This window comes from Apium graveolens, chromosome 11 (assembly GCF_009905375.1).
Source record: "Apium graveolens cultivar Ventura chromosome 11, ASM990537v1, whole genome shotgun sequence".
Lineage (NCBI taxonomy): Eukaryota > Viridiplantae > Streptophyta > Magnoliopsida > Apiales > Apiaceae > Apium > Apium graveolens.
In genome coordinates, this window is record NC_133657.1 from 201,583,588 (window position 1) to 201,598,853 (window position 15,266).

Genomic DNA, 15,266 nt, shown 5'->3' on the forward strand with positions numbered 1-15,266 from the left:
TTACAAAATATAAATAAACTTGTACCATCAATTACAAAAATTTCTTAAAAATAAAACAAACCCCCTACATCACCTGCTAATTACTAGAGCTTAGTTACAAATTACATACTTCCCCTGCATAGTGGCTCAAGGTAAAAGCTTTTTCTCTTTCTTCTTTTGATCCAAACCAGTTGACTCGGCCAGTGCTATCTTCTGCTGTTCTCGTTGATATATTTACAAAACTACTTTATCAGTTCAGTTTGAGTTTATCACATTTTGCTACTCCTGTTAATGTCTCAGAATTGTTAGGTAGTTGAAATTTGGTAGCGGTGTAAAGATAAAATAAACTTTAAAGGAGAAAATTGATCTGTATAATTTTGTGTTCATATTACACAAACTATTGTAGAGCGGCCAAAAAACTTTAAAAATAGACGTCATAGATTATTAAACTCTGCTAGACAGGTTAAATTCGATGTGCAAGCTGAAGCTAGTTAGACTTGAGCATTCTGTAGTGAAACATAGATGTAAATAACTTTCGACAGGCAACTCACTTTTTATAAATTTGTAACTGTCAAACTGGTTTTGTAGAAGTTTAAACATAATTTCCCGATGTATGCATTGTTTAACATATTAGGTATCCATTAGTCAAATAATGACTACAAAAAGGTTAATTAAAAGATGAAATCACTTATATACGTAATACATTCATGTTCATTTTTGATTCTTAAAGAAAAGAATATCAAGGGTAGTAGTGGCACATAATAAAAAGGTATCATCAATTTTTGAAGCTATAGGCAAATATAACAAAATCACACAAGTTCAAGCAATTAGCAAGAACAAGAAATTAGAAACTTATGGCTTGAAACCATTATCATGAAACAGAATACAACACAGACACTTGTTTGTATCGATAAGTCTTCCAAATCGCTTATGACACCATTCCCATATTATATTAAATACCTTGGAATTTAATTTTTGATGTTAATTTATAAGTTTGTATAGATAAATCAAGTATTGAACATGAAACCTCACTCAACTCCAGCAAGGAGTAAGTGAGTAACATTTAATCAAGTTTATCAAATAACAATAAAGTTAAAAATCAAGTACACCGAGGCATATATGATGCATACCTTTATAAGTACGAAGTTTATGATTTTGAGACCAAAATTTAATAGTTAATTCAGATGCAAACTAGGTCCATAAGAAAGAGGTGCAAAAATATATAAAATAAACTGAGGTTTATATGAAAGCCAATGGAAGAAGTGTTACACATGTGACCTTAATCTCAACCAACTATTATAGCCGTTGTTGGAGGAATTTCGTAACAACACGAAATCGGAGGTTGCTAAAATATTAGAGCGTAATTCGTATGAATGTGGCTAAATTTCGGGGATTAAGGTTTATAAAAATATGGGGCTGGACTTGGGAGGTGTCTCAATTTATCTCGTTGTATTGGATCCCTTTGCCAAGATGCCTGCGTACCAATTTATATTGGATCAAGCCTACGCAGTTTTGTGAAATTCGGACTTATCCTAAAGAGACTTTAGGGATAAATTTCGTTAATGTGCTAATTACCAATTTTATTTGATTTAATCTTGGCGTTGTGATATCTTCCTTGATTTGAAAGATATCATTTCAAGATATTTTTTGTTATTTATTCACTGTGATTGATTATTTCCTCATTTCAGGGAGAGGATAAAATTTGAGCATTAAATGATAATAATTAATCAGAATTAATAATTATTAATATTAGAAATTTAAATATAATTAGGATATGCCAAAATGTGGCATAACAATAACATATTTGAACTTTAATCTGTCTTAGCTACTGCCTCCAAATTACACTAACATATATCAATTAAAGTTGCAGAAAAAACAAATAAATTAGTGTACCAATTAAATCTTTTTGTTGGTTAAACAAAGTTGTATTCATTTGATCCAAAACAGTGCAATTCACGGTGCGGGGATTAGTCATGGTAAGAGCAAGCCTTTCCCGGACGCCATGTAAATCAAAAAATAAAAGTTTTATTCATGTGGAAGACACTTTGTAGCATATAACAGTGTACAAGTACAATATAATTGCAACAAATTTTGTAAGTAAAATTTACAAAGGAGAAAAATGCTACCTAAAATAAAATTACTAAGTACAAGATAAAATTACAACAAAGACCATATATAATTAACATACAAAGAAAGAAGATGATGATAAGTAAAACTACAAATAAAGAAAAAGGTGCTATAAACTTATTGATTGAAGAAGTTTGAAGATTAGTACGTACCTTGATCAGTAGAGAATGGTGTTTTGGGGGGAGAGAGAGAGAGAGAGAGAGAGAGAGAGAGAGAGAGAGATGAGGGGGAAATAGTAAAAGAGAGAGGAGGGTTTATATAAAGACAAAGATGGAAACACACGAATATTATGAATAGAGAGAAGGGGTGCCTGTTTTGTAATAATCTCCAAACTTTCTTCAGAAGTACTTGAAGCAGGGGATAGTCCGTCGGTTTTGTTATACTTCTATCTTATAACAGCCTATCATTCACCAATTTTTCAATGTAAGCTAGCTTATCTGTTAGGAATATGTTGTGTACTTGACGATAACTTGAACAAAACACTTATTAGATTTTAGTTAAGTGATTTTGTAGCTTTCAACCGATGATCATTTTCAACATCCGTTGAAAAAGTAGCTTATGTAACAATAAGACTAGTAGCACATTTCTGTATACTTGAATGGCTTAGTGAACTAGATGTTGTAGATTGTTCAAGTCATGTTAACTACTAGATTGATATGCAAGATAGGATGGTGAATTGTAAATATTAAATACCTTGTAATCTTGTAGAAATGAAATAGAGTTAACTGCCAAAAAAGATAGTCTCAACGGATGATTCACAAAGCTCCAACGGATGATCAACATAAGTCTCGACGGATGATCAACCAAAGTTCCAACGGATGATCAATCTAAGTTCCAACGGATGTTCAAACTCAAAAGAGCAGTTGATAGTGACTTGACAGTCACATGCGTTGGTTATATGCAAATGGAATGTGGCAGCCTGTTTGAAGGTTTTAGAGAACAAAGAAGCATTTCCATTTCTATGCTAAATAGATGATATTCAAAGATGCTGGAAAGAGAAGTGTAGCAGCATGAAGTTAGACTAGATATAGTTTGTCTTTTTATCATGTAACTTGGTGATATATAAACCAAGAGTAGCAAGTTGAAAAATATCCAAGTTAGTGAGCAATTTTACCAGAGAAATGAAAAGGAAAATTTGTTAATAATTTCTCTGTTCTTGTATTCTTAACTTGTAAGCAGCTGTGAAAAATTTTGTTACACAGAGTTCTCAACTTAATATATATATATATATATATATATATCTGGTGGAAAAGTTGAATCCCCAGAAAGTTTTTAAATACTTGTATTTATTTACTTTGTGCTTTGATTTCAATATTACTTCCATTCTGCACCTTGCTAAATCAAACACAGATATATATATTTATAAAAAAACAGTTCTTGAAATTTGAAAAGGAGCCAGAATTACATTCAACCCCCTTCTGTAATTCTTATTTAGATTATTTGGGAATAACAATTGGTATCAGAGCAAGCTCTTGAAGAACAAAGAGTTTAAAGATCACAACAACTAACAAGATGAACAGAAAAGATGTTGGAGTAAAGATTCTATTTCTGGACAAAGACAGCTATCACCATTGGAAGGTAAAATGCACATGCATCTCCTATCACAAGATGAAGCATATGTGGACTGCATTGAGAAAGATCCACATGTCCCTATGAGAGCTGTTACAGGAAATGAAGCATCAGTTCGAAAGCCACAAGCAGAATGGTCTGATCTAGATAAAGAACAAGTTCAAAAGGATAAAAAGGCCATGAACATTCTATTTAATGGTGTTAATAGTGACATGTTTGACAACATCATAAACTGCAAAACTGCTAAGGATGTCTGGGATACAATTCAAGTTATATGTAATGGAACTGAGCAAGTAAGGGAGAACAAAATGCAACTCTTGATTCAGCAATATAAGCATTTCCATATTGAAGAAGGTGAGTCACTCACTGACATTTTCAGTAGATTCTAAAAACTACTGAATGCTCTAAAACTGCATGAAAGGGTCTATCAAACAAAAGACTCAAACCTCAAATTCCTTAGATCTCTTCCAAAGGAATGGAAGCCTATGACAGTCTCATTGAGAAATTCTTAAGATTACAAGGAGTTCACCTTGGATAGACTGTATGGTATCCTAAAAACCTATGAGCTTGAAATTAAGCAAGATGTGAAGATGGAGAAAGAAAGAAAGAAGGGAGGGTCTATTAAATTAGTTGCTGAGCAAGAAAAGGAGATAAAGGTTGAAACTGTTGATTCTGCACCAAACCCTAGAGTTTGTGAAGGCAAAGGTAAAGGGCTAGTAGCTGAACATGAAGATCATCTTAGTCAAGATGACATGGATGACATAGATGAGCAGAAATACTTTGAGTTACTTAATCAAAAGGAAAGGGCTTTCATTACAGAAGAAAATGACGGGGGTGTAGATGGATTGGGAGAGGATGAAGATACAAGCTATGTCAATCTAGCACTTATGGCCAAATTAGATGAAACATAAACAAGTTCATCAAGCAATCAGGTAATCCCTACCAACCAAGCTCATTTATCTAAAGTCGAGTGTAATGATGTCATAAATGACATGTCTACTGAATTATATCACATGTGTGTTACACTCAAGTCTTTCACTAAAGAAAACAATAAAATTAAAGAAAATAATGTGTTTTTAAATGAAAGAAACAATGTGTTAGTGACTCAATTTGTTGAGTTTGAAAATTTGAAAATAGAATGCAAGATTGCTAAGGATGAACTAACTGAATCCTTAAAAAAAGAGGAGATTTTAAGAAAGCAACTTGAACGAGAACAGGAAGTAATTAAGGCATGGAAATCATCTAGAGATGTCCATGCTCAAATTACTAAAGTTCAAGGTATAGAATCTTTTTGTGATGCAGCCTGGAAAAAGAACTGGGAGAAGCTTGATTCCGATCTAGTTGAAGGACCCTCAACGGATGTGGATTCGACGGATGATGAAAATCATCCGTTGAATAATCAAAAGATTATCCGTCGAAAGACAATGAGCCACATCCGTTGAGTGCAAGCAAACCAGTTAGCAAAGCTAAGCTAGCTAAATTGATTGATAAGTATGGATCAGTTTCTAAGAACTTTGTTCCAGGAGAAACAAGTCAAGTTAAACAAAAAAAAGAGTTAATATATAGAATCTGTCTATTAAGCAATTAAATGACATATTGGAGAAAATTGAAGTGAGAACAGAGTCAAAAAGGAAAAGTAATAGAAATGGGAAAGTAGGAATTAACAAACATAACAACTATACACCTGATAAATATGCACCAAGAAAGATCTGTGTTAAGTGTGGTAGTGTTAATCATTTATCTGTTAATTGCAAACTTGCTATGCCCGCTCCCATGTTTGCACCATCTTCATTTCCCAGAATGCCTACAATGCCTGTAAATATTATGTCTGCACACAATTTGAATGCACAGTATGCTAACATACCATTTGAACAAAATCTATATATGCTTTATTTAGTATGCCACAAATGCCATTTAGCATGCCTTACTGGAATAGCATGTTTGCACAGAATATGCCTTTCCATGTTAATCAAGTTGTGCATGATAATTCTGCAATGATGAATGGTTTTAAGAGTTCTACTCAATTGACTAAGGATGATCTTCAAGTACCTAAGTCATATGAAGACCAACCCAAGAAACCTAAGAAAAAGGCTAACAAAATAAGACCCAGGGAAACTTGGGTACCAAAATTAACTTGATTTGATTTTGTTGTGTGCAGGGAAATAGAAAGAATCTTTGGTATTTAGATAGTGGGTGCTCAAGGCACATGACTAGAGACTCTACCCTGCTTACTGAGTTCAAGGAAAGAGCCGACCAAAGTATCACTTTTGGAGATGACAACAAGGGTTATACTGTGGGATATGGCTTGATTTCAAAAGATAATGTCATCATTGAAGAGGCTGCCTTAGTGGATGGACTCAAGCATAATTTATTGAGTATCAGCCAGCTTTGTGATAAGGGTAACTCAGTAACATTCAATTCTGAAGCCTGTGTTGTGACCAACAAGAGAAGCAACAAGAAATCTAAGCAACAAGATAAGGGTAACTCATCAAATGCATAATCTGTCACTTGTCTATTTAGCAAGGCAAGTCAAGATGAAAGTTGGCTATGGCACAAGAAGTTGTCCCACCTTAACTTTAAGACTATGAATGAGCTAGTCAGGAAAGATTTGGTAAGAGGAATCCCACAAGTGGAATTCTCAAAGGATGGACTGTGTGATGCCTGTCAGAAAGGGAAACAAATCAGGGCATCATTCAGAAAGAAGCTTGATTCAACAATTGAAGAACCTTTATAACTATTGCACATGGATTTGTTTGGACCAGTCAATGTGTTGTCCATCTCAAAGAAAAGATACTGTCTAGTAATTATGGATGATTTCTCAAAGTTCTCTTGGATATACTTTATAAAATCCAAAGATGAAGCTAGTGAAATCATCATCAATAACATAAGGCAAGTTAACAATCATCCTGATTTCAAAGTAAGAAGGATCAGAAGTGACAATGGAACTGAGTTCAAGAATTCTGTGATGAGATCATTTTGTGAAGAAAATGGGATCATGCATGAATTCTCAGCTGCAAGAACCCCACAACAAAATGGTATTATGGAAAGGAAAAACAAATCTCTTATTGAAGCTGCAAGAACAATGCTAGAAGAACCAAAATTACTAACATATTTTTGGGTTGAAGCTGTAAATATTGCATGCTACACTCATAATATTTCTTTGGTTAATCAAGAAAAATGCATGACACCCTATTAATTGTTCAAGAACAGGAAGTCAACAATGAACTTTCTTCATGTCTTTGGCTGTAAATGCTGTATCTTAAGGAATCAAACTGATCAGCATGGAAAGTTTGATGCTAAAGCATATGAAGGCATTTTGTTGGATATGCTGTTGGAAAACCATATAGAGTCTTCAATCTAAGAACCAACATTGTTATGGAATCTGTACATGTTGTGTTTGATGATAAAAAGATTGAATGACTGCAAGATGGAGATTTCCATGAAAGACTCAAATTTGATAATGCTGAGATGGTTTGTGATGACAGTGATGATGAAAGTGATCAAGGAGAAAAACCTAAGGAAAATGCAAAAAATTCCACAACCAATGAAGCACATAATTCAACATCCATCAAGAGACAAAGTGCATCATTCGTTGAAAGACAATATGCATCATCCGTTGGAAGGAAAAACTCAATATCCGTTGAGTCATCAATAGAAATTGAGGGCCAATACATATCACAATCAGAAAGAACCCCAACTACAAGTCAAAGATCCACAAACTCAGGGGGAATTTCTTCTAATCAAAACTATGTCACTCATCAAGACAACAATGAGGCCTCTTCATCTAGAGCTAATTTACCTTAAAAGAGAAAATGGACTAGAGATCACCCATTTGAACTGATCATTGGTGAATCATCTTCAGGAGTGCAAATAATGAAAGCAACTTAAGATGAATGTCTATATAGTAGCTTTCTATCTCAGGAAGAGCCTAAAAAGGTAGAAGAAGCTCTGCTGGATCCTGATTGGGTTTTAGCTATGCAAGAGGAGCTAAACCAATTTAAAAGAAATAAAATATGGAAGCTGGTGCCCAAGCCTAAAGGAAAGAATCCTATTGACACCAAGTGGGTATTCAAAAACAAGATGGATGAGAATTACATGGTTGTCAAGAACAAAGCTAGATTGGTTGCCAAGGGCTACTGTCAACAAGAAGGAATTGATTTTGATGAAACTTTTGCTCCTGTTGCAAGACTTGAAGCCATCAGAATTTTCTTAGCACATGCAGCCCATGGCAATTTCAAAGTCTATCAAATGGATGTCAAAAGTGCCTTTTTAAATAAAGATATAGAGGAAGAAGTCTATGTCAGTCAGCCTCCTGGTTTTGAAGACCCAAATTTTACAGAATATGTCTACTATCTTTTGAAAGCACTTTATGGATTGAAGCAAGCACCTAGAGCCTGGTATCACTAGTGCAGACTGGACTTTTAGCGTCGGTTAAAATAGCACTAAGGCATCGGTCAAGTGGCGAAGTAAGTGTGGGAGACGCTATAGGTATGGACCTACAACGTCGGTTAAACGAGCGACACAGAAGCATTAATTGTGTCGGTTAAATGACACACGTCATAGGTTAATCAACCGACGCTGTAGGTTGACTTATAGCATTGGTGTTATAAATATAGCCGACGCTATTTGTCGCATTGCAATGCGTCGGTTGGATAAAATTCCGACGCTTCTGGTTTGATTAATTGCTTCGGTTATACCCAATGCCGACGCTATTGAAATCTGTACATATAAATTGTTACACGTATATCTGATCAACAAAGTGACACTAGCCTAGCTGATACCACAAAAGAGTAAATATCATAAGGTCATGCTTAGCTGGAATTTGTTACCGATTCAAAACGTGTATGTGTAGAATTCTGTTAGGATATTAGTGACTATATATACTCTTTCAGTCTGTATTTTAGGAACAAGTTAATTCATTTTCATAATAACAATTACAATGGTTCATCTCTCTCTCTTTGTCTCTGTGTGTTACATCTTATGATCATCTCCACTAATGGATTTTCTATACACTAATTGACATAAATATTATTATAGAGATCGAATAGGCGCTAGATATGTGCATCTGGGAAGACATAGAGGAAAAATCACTTGTCAAGAATGGGTCATAAACATATAATTGAGAACCCTAAAATTAATTTAACAACTGCAATTATTTCAAAATAGAACCCTAAAATTATGCCCAAAACTGAATTTAAAATTAAGCACTCTCAATCATAAGCAAAAATTAAATTTACAGAAGACTTGGTTGAAAAATAGAGATAAGATTAGTTGAATTCGTAGTACCTTCAATTTCCAATTCGAAGTAGCCAATAAATTCAAATCACAGAGAAGCCCATTAAATCAATTCAAACTCCATGTTTTCAAGATTGAAGGAGAGAAATGAAGAGCCGATAGAATGGTTGATGCAAATGACGACTCAGATTATATTTAACGCTTAATCGAAAATCTGCTCTGGAAAGTATGTTCGGTTTTAGATCTTCTCTCCTTTGTAATACATGATTAAGTCCAAAAATAAATAAATAATCTAGAAGTATAGTACTTAGGATACATGAACTTAAAAACCCCTTTCGAAAATGCTATGCAAGGGTTAAAAAATAGATAAAAAATTAAAAAAATTATACTTAAAATATGTTAACTATCATAACGTTTCAAAACAGGCTATACTAGTCTAAACTATATTAGCGCTCATTAGAGAACCGCTACGTGAATTTTTTCATTTTTTTAAATTTCTTTGTATTTTTATATAAAAACATGTATAACGTTTTTCACAAAAACGCCATGTAAGTGTATCACTTATGTAGCATAATTTAAAAAGCATTATGCAAGCAGTGTCTTCTAAATTCAATTCTGTAGTAGTGATATGGACCCGAGGGAGTATTTGCATTAGTGCATTATCCACTGATTGTAATTAACACCTCTGTGTTTATTTATATATAGAATTAAAAATTCAATTAATTTTCAAAATTTGAAAAATAACATTTCAAATCTACTAATTATTAATATTTAAATTAATTACTTAATTATTATTAGAATTTTTGGTAAAATATCAATTCTTTTGTAACTATAAAATTATTATATTAATTTAGAGTTTAGTATATCATAGATATTTAATTTTCTACTATTTTATAATGATAGTAATAATTTCCCATCCACAATTTTATTAATTTTATTTCATATTTTATAACTATACTTAATTTTTTTATTATTTAAATTTTTTCTTAAAATTATTTTAAAAAAATAACAACCTATAGCTTCGGCATTCAGAAGACGATGCTTTAAAGCAAATCTACAGCCTTGACAATTACACGGCGAATTTCTAAACCAAATCTGTAGCGTCGGCATTTACAAGCCGATGCTATAAACCAAACCTACAGCGTCGCCGATGCTGTACGTAGAAGTTACAACATCGGCATCATAAAGACCGACGCTATAAAGGATTTTAGGTGTCGGCGTTTTAAAGCCCGACGCTACAGATTGTCAAAAGCATCAGTTGTATCAAAGACCGATGCAACAGATCATGCACAAATGCCTTAAGACATCAGTTAAAGTTACAACTGATGTTTGAAGTGTGTTTAAGCGTCGGTTCTATATTCAACCGACGCAAAAAGTGCGACGCAGAAGGATATTTCTTTATTGGTGTATGATACTTTGTCAAAATTTCTCTTAGAAAATCACTTCACTAGAGATACTGTTGACAAAACCTTATTCTTTAGAAATGTTAATGGCTCTAGTATACTTGTTCAAATTTATGTAGATGATATTATATTTGGCTCTATAAATGAAAAAGTTTGCAAAAAGTTTACCAAATTGATGCGAAGTAAATATGAAACGAGAATGATGGGAGAGCTAACATACTTTCTTGGTTTACAAGTTAAGCAAGTTAGTGATGGAATATTCATTAGTCAAACCAAATATATCTATGATCTTTTGAAGAAGTTTGATCTAATGGATTGCACATCTGCAAAAACTCCCATGGCCACTGCAACTAAACTTGAAATAAACACTACTGAAAAGTCTGTGGACATTTCAAGATATAGAGACATGGTTGGCTCACTTCTATATTTAACAGCTAGTAGGCTATATATAATGTTTGCTACTTGTCTTTGTGCTAGATTTCAGGCTGATCCTAGAGAATCTCATTTGATAGCTATTAAGAGAAATTTCAGATATCTTAAGAGAACACCAAAACTTGGCATTTGGTACCCTAGAGATTCTGGCTTTGATCTAACTGGTTATTCAAATGCAGATTATGCAGGTTGTGAAATTGATAAAAAAAAGTACAATAGGAACCCTTCAATTTCTAGGAAACAAGATAGTATCCTGGTTTAGTGAAAAGCAAAATTCAGTTTCTACTTCTGCGGCTGATGCTGAATATATTGCTGCTGGTAGTTGTTGTGCACAGATTTTGTGGATGAAAAATCAAATGTTGGACTATGGTCTACAAGTGAATATGATTCCTATTTTCTGTGATAACACAAGTGTTATTGCCATCACTGAGAATCCAGTACAACATTCAAGGACCAAGCACATTGACATCAAGTACCCCTTCATTAGAGAGCATGTTATAAATGGTATTGTGGAACTTCATTTTGTTCCAAGTGAAAAACAACTTGCAGACATCTTTACCAAACCACTTGATGAATCCACCTTCACTAGGTTGGTAAGTGAGTTAGGTATGCTTAATTACTCTTAATCTATTTTGATGTCTAAGCAGATTGAAATGCAGCCAGAGTAAAAGTTGATATTTTCTTTCTTAGACAAAATTTTGACCAAGTCAGAATTTGTATCTCGACGGATGTTCATTATCCGTTGAAAATGAATATTCGTTGAATTATATCATCTGTCGAAATATCAATTATTACTCTGGGTAATTTTATCATCATCCGTCGAATTGTACTTCATCTTAGCCGTTAATTTTGAGCATCATCCGTCGAATTTACTTACAACTTGTATGTATATTTCAATGGATAATCTTAGAATTTTGACAGTTTTCTTCATTTTTAAACGGCTATTTTGGGCTAATTTGATTGGTTACTTTATTTCACTTTATAATTTTTGACATTTTTATTTCTGAGTAAGTATAAAAGCTAATTTCATTTCTATTCTTTACTTTTATCCTTCTCAAGAAACTTCCCTAACTATTTCTTCTCCAAAGCAAAAAAAATTTCTATGCAAACTATTCTCATTCTTAGAAATGGCACCAGTAGTCAAGATCATGTCCCAGTCTGGGTTTGTGTACGGAAAGAACAACTTCGTTGCACTAGTAAACAAGGAGATTGTTATTTATAATGATTACCACAAAGTGATGGACTTCATTCGAAGTTGTAAACTGAAGTATGCTATGCTAGAGTCTCCTGTTATCTAATGTGAAGTGGTTGAAGAGATACGGACCACTGTTGTTTACAACTCAAGTGACAAAACCATTACCTTTTCTCTCAAAGGTACAAACTATTGCATAAACAGTGATATAATTCGTGCATGTTTTCAATTGCCTGAGAATAATACACTAAGCCCACACACAGACACATATATGAGTTTCATGTTCAGTTTAATGGGCTATGCTTTTGACCCCACCAAGCTAGGTGATGTCAGGAGAAAAGGCCTTAGAAAGGAGTTGAGCTTTCTCTGTGATTCTTTTATTAAAGTATTTTCTGAGAAAATTAGTAATTTTGATGCACTGACTTATTCAGTTGTAAACATGTTATATATGCTGCTTAGTGATAAGTATCATAATTTTAGTGAGTATGTTCTGTTTGAATTAGGTTATAAGCTAGGAGACATTAAGAAAAGGTCTGAAAACATTTATTATGCTAGATTCTATATGTTATTGGCTAACTTTGTTTCTGAAGATCTTATTATTGAGAACCCAACCAACAAGCTTGATTGTTGGGTTCAAAAAAGAAGGGTTATTGCTGATTTGAACAGGGCAGACCATCATAGTGAGGTCCCCCTAGTTTACATGCCAATCATGGAATTACCTCAGGTAAGTGAGGTAAATATCTTTGTCTCTACTACTATTTCTCAACCACCTACTTCTTTGCCATCAACTGCGGCCATGGCACCTGTGATAGTGACCAAACATGTGCCTAACCAAGCCACAAAACCAAAAGTTTCAAAACCCAAGTCAAAGAAATCCCCCTCTAGTTTCTCTTAACAGAAGGTAGTTGTAAAATCCACTAAAAACCAAGAGGAGAGTGTGAAGGGAAGTGAGGTTGGTGAGGGACAGGGTAAACATCAAAAAATCCCTAAGAATAAGGTTGGAGAGGTGAGTGAATCCCAACCTAACCACACTACAGTTTCCTAACAAACTGTAGTGATTAATAAGGACATTAGCTCATTGCTAGTTGCATCCTCCCAAAAGGATGTAACTATTGAACAAAGCTCTCAGCCAAGAGCACATGCCAAAAGGGTAAGGGACACAAGCTCACCCCAAACTTATGCAAGAAAGAAGAAATCTTAACACATTGGGGATACACAGGGTGCACACACAGTGCCTACTAGAGTCAAAAACTCAATACATGTAACTTCTCAAAGTCAGTTTGATGTGGCTCCAATAAATGTGGAGTCACGGACAAAATCTTTAACTATAGAAGTACCAAACACACCAAACTGACCCACACATTCACTGGATGTAGATATGATTCATACATCAATTCCTAATTCTCCATCTTTAACTCTCATGGAGGAGCCAAAAATCCAAGCAAGTGAGCATCATCTTTTAGATGATTTGTTGGCTTACTTGCCATTTCTTTCTGAGTCTACTGAAACATCTGTGCAAAATCTTAAATCAATCACCAGAGATTCAACAGTAGTCTCTACTCCAAACTCTATCATTTCTTCTATCTCGACGGATATTGTTCATCCATCGACTAGTGATTGTATCTCGACGGATGTGCTTAACAGCAGTTATCCGTTGAAACTCTCAACTACTATTTTGAAGGATGTCCCTCATCCATTGAATATCACTGCACCACTTCAAACTTCAACATATATTACAAGTGTAGATGATCTAGTAATTGTGCAATCACTCTTAGGATTGAGGGAAGGGAGTGAATTGAGTGAGAGGCTGAGTTGCTCTCATGCAAAAGGAAAAAGTGTGATAAACTGCAAGCTATTTCTTCCAACTTGGCAAAAGTGAGTGAGTGGAGTCCTACCTTAGTAGGTGAAGGTGAGGGTGTGAGGGTGGGAAGCCAAGGGGAGACCTTGATGCAAAAATAGAGAGAACATGAGAGAAAGGCAGGTACAGGAGAGATAATGATGGAAACCATTGCTAGTGAGTCAATGAATGTCAATGATGCATAAAAAGAGAAACTGTTTCAACAAGAATATCAAGTTGTCATATATTCAATCTCTTTGGATGCTGAGACATTTACTCATCCTGTTACAGCATATCAACTTTTGGCTAGACAGGGCAATGGGGAGGCCGTGAAGCTACTCAACTTGGTGCACACTACTGCCTCTATGCAAAGGGATAAAGATGCCATCACAGCCATGCCACCCACAACTAGTGATGATATTGATTATGGAACTAGTTGTTCTGAGGATATTTTTGGGGATGAAGATGATGATGAAGAAGAGTCCATGGACATTGGGGGAGAAGCAGGCCCTAGCTCAAGATCAAGCATGCCATCTTGGGTGTTTTCCAAAACATGTGATGAACATCATTTCAAGTCTACTCTGTCTCATATCATTCAACAAACCCAGACAACTCTTCAAACTACTACTAATGCCAACACCAAGAGACTTCTACAAGCTCACCTAAACTCTCTCCAACTACATCAAATTCAATCTCTCAAATAAAATATTGATGTCAATAAGCTAAAGACAGAAATTGATCAAGTCAAGAAGGATGTTACTGAAAGACTAGATGCCAAGTTTCCCAACACAACCATGCTTGACATCAACAGACAACTAAGGAAAAATTTTGATCTAGCCAGCAAGGTGGACTCCTTGGACACAAGACTCAAAACCCTGGAAGCTTCAATAACTGCAATCTATATACATCAAGCCCAACAAACTCAGTTATTTCAAAAACTGGTGGTTGCACAGACTTCTTCCTCTACTCAACTTGATGCTAACAAAAAGGGGGAGAAAGACTCTATTGTTCCAATTAGCAAATGGGAGTCAACAAGTGAGGGGGAGAAAGTACTAAACATTCAAGTTAATAAAGTAATTATGTCGGCAATTGCTTTTTTAAGCCACCATCCTTGGACAGCATTGATCTGATCAAGATAGCATCTGCTAAGTTGTAATCAAATAAGAAATCTAAAAAAATTGATGTTGTAGCAGTTGAGCTAGAGCTGGATGCAAAATGGAGGAAACTTGATGAAAACATCAAGAAGAAATTTGGCCCAATTGAGAAGCAAGACAATGTCTTTTCTCACTTCTGCAAATTGAGACAAATTTCAGCTAATGAAATGTGCCTAGGGACATGGAAAGGGGCCAACCCTCATCAATCAAGTCTCCAAAGGCCAGTGTGATTTTTCAACCAAAAAGGAATTATCCAAAGAATTCAGACAAAAATCCACTAGACCTATCTTATGAAACCCCTAGGCCAGATGAAAAGAAGCTGCTTGCAAGGTCTATTG